Raw genomic sequence first — 6,771 nt, forward strand, 5'->3', positions numbered from 1 at the left:
TCCAGATGAAGATATGCACTTCCAGGGTAAAATGATCAACATTTTCATGTAGTCATTCACACAGATTTACTCGACGATAGTGAATGGCATAGACAAAAAATATACGAAAGAGAAGGGTTTTATCGTAGCTATGCATTTCGTCGGATACTGGATTGAATTGCACTCTCTTGTTTGTACCGCCGACCTTGCCACGTGTGAGAATCCTGAGGGCTTATAAATATAAAAACAAAGGACAGAGAGAAAGGACAAAGAGAGCGAGAGAGAGAGAGAGTGTGGTGATGGAGGGAGGGTGGCTGCATGGAGGAGGAGGGCCGTCTTCCGCCACCAACCACCGGAAACAGAGGCTGAGCTCCGACGCCGATGGCTGGAGAGGTAATCCTTCTCTCTCTAGTTTAGCACTCTAGATTTAAGAGGCTGAAGCGACAAAGATTGGTTCTTCCCGTTCGATAGAGAAAATGCTGACCTTTGAGAGAGAGAGAGAGAGGATCTGTACTTTTACGTTTTAGCTTTTAGAGGCTGGTGCAGTAAGTTTTTTTTTTTTCCTTTTGATAAAAAATTATTGAAAAAATACATATTTATCTCGCCTATTGGCTGTTGCTTGAGAGAGAGAGAGAGAGAGAGAGAGAGAGAGAGAGAGAGAGAGAGAGAGAGAGTGAAAAAAAAAGAGAGGCGCATGCAGTCTGTACTTCTACGTTTAGCTTTTTGAGGCTGAGGCACTAGGATTTCTTCTTTCATTTTCATCGAGAAAACATTAAAAAAATTAGAGCACCCATTGCGAGAGAGAGTTTTTTTCTTCATCTTCAGGAAAAGAGAAAAAAAAAAGAGAAGTGCAATGCATGCAATCTCTTTGAATCAGATAATGTCTGTGATTTTTCTCCTACTACTTCAGGGTTTCTTTGGTCGAATAACTAGCCATATTTCCAATGTTTTTGGCTAAACATTTCAGGAAAAAAGTTAACAGAAATTTGATAAACGCCGGATACCAAGACATTTATTTATAGGTTCTGATTCAGGGTCTCCTTCTCAAAAATACCAAGAAATTTGAGAAACGAACTTTTCTTCTCCATATTTGCCTTTGTTTTTAAGCAGTACAGACAAAAATGGTTGCATTAATGTTTCATTTTTAAAACACCACACCTCTCTCTCTCTTATATATATATATATATATATATATATATATATATATATATATATATATATATAGAGAGAGAGAGAGAGAGAGAGAGAGAGAGAGAGATTTTCTTAGTAAGAGGAGGAGAATGCATTTGCATGCTTGTTTACAGTTTTCACCGTAGGATATCTGCATCCAATGGTAATTTCGCATCGTCTTCGATCGCTATCATTATGCTGAGAGTATGTGCATGAACTTATTTTTCATCTCTCTTTTTACATGCATTTTCCTGATTTCATGGAAAAAAATTAAAAATTAGTAAATGAGAATGAAGGGTACGTGCATTCAGACCCCTCGATTTAGTAGAAGACACTGGACCCTATCAATAGATGATAAACATCTATTCATTGGAGAGATGGGTCCCATGCATTGTTGTCAGTATCGCTGAGTATAAAAAATATTTGCTACCAAACGAACTGTACTTTTAAAAAAGAGTTCAAAATACTTTTTAATAATTTTAATACGATTTAATATTTTAGCAACATGGGTCATCTACTGGTTAAAAGATGCCAATTCAGTTTAATTCACTCCAGAGTCTGAATCAGCCGAATCTTTGAACTGTTTTGAAAATTGATTAAAGCTCGATACTGACAACAGTAGTCCCATGGAGGATCGTGGCGTCTGTTCATTGGGACGAGTACCGTATTCAGGCTCTGTTCTAGTGGCTGTTGTTTATGTCTGCCCACTTTATACTGAATCGCCCCTCCCAACTGCTCCGATCTCATTTGCCTCTCCCAAAATAGGGAAACCAAGTGATGGAGATGGATGGGGAGTCTCAAACAGGGCATCAGATCTGCTCTATGTCCCAGCTTGAGGTGTTTAAGCTTTGCTGGTGCTTGTGTTGAGTCGAGCCTTTCAGGAAACGACTCAACACACGATCGATAGATCGAAAAAGCAAAAATGAGAAGAAAAAATAATCAACCATACAAAGAACAATTTTTTTTTTGTGGTTTCACAAGAGTTGCCTACTTTTACAGTTGCACTAAGATTCACTAATCACTATTAAGACTGAGATACACATACTTATAAAAGACGGATTGCCCTTTTTTAATACTAGGCAATTTATTTTGAGTAAAATTACAAAACTACCTTAAAATATTCTGCTTTAAAAAATCAAGAATTTATGTCAAGATAAAAATTATGCTCCACACTCCAACAAAACCAAGATTGAGTTTGTGACGAACCTGAGCTAACCGAGGTAAGGTCGAGACAGATTTGGTATCCAATGAAATATATCTTTTCAAAGCTAAAAGTAATAGAGTTGAACTATAGCCCTATTACAAGAAACATTGTTTGGAAGTAAAAGGCAACAGTACTTTATCTCTGAACCTATTGCTTGAAGGGCAACAGTCCGTTTCAACCATTTGTTCTACACTATTTTACTTGAAATAAAATTATATTTATATTTATTATTATTATTATTATTACTTTTTAGATAATGCAAGGAAAACCCTCTTCATACATTGGCTGGCCTAAAAACCCTTGAGCCCTCCTTGCCCACCCAAAAGCACACCTCTAGCTTCTACTTTGGGGCAAGGGACTTCAAACTTGAGAGTTCCTGTCAACTTGGTGACATTCACAAGTTGCCCCTATCAGATGAGGAGAGCCTTTGTAGAGTCCGAATTGGATGCAAAATGATTACACAAAAATTGTGTATTAAGCACCTGATCGCCCTCCATCTTGGGCCCCACACCTGACAGGCCCTGTCCCCAAGATGGAGGGTGATCAGGTGCTTATTGCACAAATATTTGGGCAATCATGTTGCACCTGATCTGTTCACGCTTTTGTGGGCAAATATATCTATTATTACTTAATGAGTCCATACAACAAACATCTATTATTTGTTTTTGGCTTATCGAGCTCATTTGACAAGTTTGAACAAATTCTTTGAAAACATGAGACTAAAAAAAAAGATAAACCATTGAACTGGATACGTTGCAAGGTACTCGGCCACTCAAAACATGACACGCGTCCTTCCATGGGTTCGCATTTTTTTTTATAAAAATAGCGAAACGGTTCAATGATTTCTTTAAACACGAGCACTACCTGATACAAAAAAAAGTTTGCTAAACAAAAAAAAAACTTTTTTTAAATTTTTGAAAAATGTTGTTAAAAAAATGTAAGCTGTGGGGCTACCATGAAGAATACTCGACCCGATTATTGGATCTTATCTCACCTCTTGAACCTATGATGTAATCGTGATGGCTTTTCAATTTAAGTTTCAGTTCTTAATTTTTTTAAAAGTTTTTTTTTAGCTTTAAAAAAAATTAATTTCTCCAATTTTTGAGAGTTTTTACAAAATTTAAATGTTTTTATTTCTTTAAAGAAAACCCATCTCTCTCATTTATGCTTTACTTCGAGTGCATAATAACCTCTTTGTTTGTTATGGTAATACTTTTTTTTTTGGTAATATTGTGTAAAAATCTGCGTTTTTTTTATTTAGAGAAAGAGAGAGACCATTTGTGTTTATTTTGGTAAATCTCTGACAAAAACATTTCTGTGTTGATGAGCAATGAAAAATTTTCTACCGTTGGGTGCTTTGGAATTTGAGCATTTTTATTTCTAGGGTTTTATGGCACGCATGCTCCTGACCGACGAGTCCCACCAACCAAGCTGCTCTTGCATTCAAATTGGGTTGACAAACCCCAAAAATCTGGCAGTGGTTGTGAAAATATAAGCCCTACGTCCCAACAAGACTCGTAGGGTATACCTACATTAGAAGGAAGCCTAGGTCAGCCAGAACAAAACCAACCAAACCATCAGTATGATGTGATGCCTTCATCACCTGCCGCATGCATCGCTTCTTGTGAGGTACCTGTCTTGCATGGGGAGCCCATGTGTCATCATGCCTTCTTGCATACATGTGGTCAACAAGCCGACATTATGTGATTCATTCCTTTGCCCTTTAGAAAGCCAGTATAATTTTTGAACCTTTTCCATAATGTCATCTCAAGTGATCCTTGGATGAACCAGGTATAAAACCATGATTTTTTTTTAAAAATTTATAACCCTAAGAAAGTTCACTCGGCATGAAGACCTGATCGCCCTGGCTCAGCCTGTCATACCTGAACATAAACATGACCTTACACAAACTTAAGACATGGAATCAAACAGTAGAGTTCATGGACATAGTCAAGAACATAAACATGACCTTACACAAACTTAAGACATGGAATCAAACAGTAGAGTTCATGGACATAGTCAAGAACATAAACATGACCTTACACAAACTTAAGACATGGAATCAAACACTAGAGTTCATGGACATAGTCAACCTTTATGTCATGCTAAAAGCCTACAACTATTTCAAATCTCATTTTGGTTGCCTCCTGTCTATCATTAAAGCCAAGGCTAAGAAGGACTAGCTCCTTATTGCAGGAACTGCATCAGAAATGGGGAGCCCCCAAGGTCAGGAACGAAGGCAACCTGAGGATGGTGGTGCTGCTGCAGAGAGAGAAGGGGGGTGCTTGGTGAGGGAGCAAGATAGGTTCATGCCCATTGCCAACGTGATAAGGATCATGAGGAGGATCCTTCCAAGCCATGCAAAGATATCAGACGATGCAAAGGAGACCATCCAGGAGTGTGTGTCAGAGTACATCTCCTTTGTGACAAGTGAGGCCAATGAGAGGTGCCAGAGGGAGCAGAGGAAGACCATCACAGCGGATGATGTCCTGTGGGCTATGAGGAAGTTGGGGTTTGATGACTATGTTGAGCCCTTGACTGTGTACCTGCAGAAGTTTAGGGAGGTGGAAGGGGAACGTGGTGTTAGGGTTGAGGCACTTTCTGCTAGGAAGGATATGGGGGCTTTCAATGGGTACCACCATACTCATGGAATGTATGGTGGTAGGTTCTACAAGGATGGAGGGAGGGGTGGCCCTGCAGGTGGAGGGTCTCTCTATTGATCTGTGGTTTGTGCAAGTGCTAGTCTGTTGAACCTCTTTTTGTTTAGTCTGTGCTCTTGTGTGTGTGTGTGTGTGTGTGTGTGAGAGAGAGAGAGAGAGAGAGAGAGAGAGAGAGAGAGAGAGAGAGAGAGAGAGAGAGAGAGAGAGAGAGAGGGTATTGGTGTATGTTTCACTTGATAGAGCAACAAATGGGGAGTGCCTCTGGTTTTTGTGGTCATGAGTATCATGGTCAAGAGTGGTTGTCATGCTTCTTTTTTAATGGGGAGGGTTGTGTATGTTCGCCCCCGATGATTCACTGAATCCCACGTCCGTGTTCGGGGGATCGAATGAGTGCCACATATTCATGCACATGGGGCTCGTATTCCCGTGTATGTTGACATAACTTTGCATCGGACTCTGGTGCCGTTGCAAAGACTTAATCACCCTTACTTGCTTTTCTTGCCCTGAAATGACGGTTCGAGGAAATGACAAAAATATCTTCCATTCAAAAGTTGTGAAACGACGGGTGGAGAAAAGGACAAAAAAGTCCTCCATCCAGAAAGTTTGATGTTAACCATTTAAAGTGGAGACGTTCGCCTACGCCATCTGCTGTAACAGTTGCTCCCATTATCAACCCAAACTTTGCCTTCGTCTCCAGTCGAGCTTTCCGCCTTGTTTTTTATCCTGTTGTACAACACACTGTCGCCTTCTCGTGCCTGTCTTGTGTTACAAAACATTCCAGTGTCTTCTCTTCATTTCTGCTGTCGTTAGGCATCATGGAAGAAAGCAATGATTCACAAACATTCCAACCAGTGCCATTAAGGCACCGTGAGTAGCTTTTCATCTCATCATGCTATCGATGAAGAATGCATGTCGTCTTGTGTGCCATTAAGGCATTGTTTGGTTATTGCAGGTAGATCTTGTTATTACGAAGGTTGGAAACTTATCGATATTTGTAAGACGCTGGGACCTGTTGACAAGAACGCTTGTTTGCAGATGCTAGGAAGGGCCTCTACCCCATCAGGTATCCTACAGTCACTCATCATATGCATTGTATCTCAAACCGCTGTATTAGTAACAGACTCTCGTTTTTGTGAGATACATTTTTGTTAGTTAATATCGATTTGTTTGCTATTATGTTCAAGTTCTTCCTTATCGATTTGTAATTTATTGTGCGATATATTTATCGACCTTTTAGATAGTATGTTTTTGTATCGTCGAGTTGTAAGTTATAAATACTGAACTGCCGTATCGATTTTCAATATCTGACAAATCGCTATACATATCGTTTTGTAAGATATTATATGTTTTGTAATATGTATTTGTAAGATATTTGTACACAGACTTTGAAAACGTTTGGGTGCAGAAACACATCTTGACACGCATGGCGGGGCAATTTTCGCATGCATATCGTTGCTCTCTCAGCGACTTCTATTGAACTCGCTTTAGAGCCTCGTCGATATTATGAGAGCGTTATCGTCAACACACATGTACGACATGCATATTTTATTGGCATGGTAAGCGACACGTCGATGCTCAACATAAGCAAACATCAAACCGCACTTGCTTTGATACTTTCATTCATTAAATCGTTGCTTTGACTTGCGTAACCCTAGTGGTATCTGTTCTTATATACATCCTGATTAAATCGTAGTAAACCTATGCCGCTTGCTAACGGAAATTGATATATTGCTTACAAAACATTCCACTGTCTTCTTT

The 6,771-nt window shown here is 39.3% G+C and overlaps 1 pseudogene; it reads left to right on the top strand.

Moving 5' to 3' along the window:
* Positions 1–278: 278 nt before the first annotated feature.
* On the top strand, positions 279–5,073 carry LOC149818410 (nuclear transcription factor Y subunit B-1 pseudogene; annotated as a pseudogene).
* The last annotated feature ends 1,698 nt before the right edge of the window (positions 5,074–6,771 follow it).

The sequence above is a fragment of the Nuphar pumila genome, chromosome 13, assembly GCF_984573655.1.
Source record: "Nuphar pumila chromosome 13, dmNupPumi1.hap1.1, whole genome shotgun sequence".
Classification (NCBI taxonomy): domain Eukaryota; kingdom Viridiplantae; phylum Streptophyta; class Magnoliopsida; order Nymphaeales; family Nymphaeaceae; genus Nuphar; species Nuphar pumila.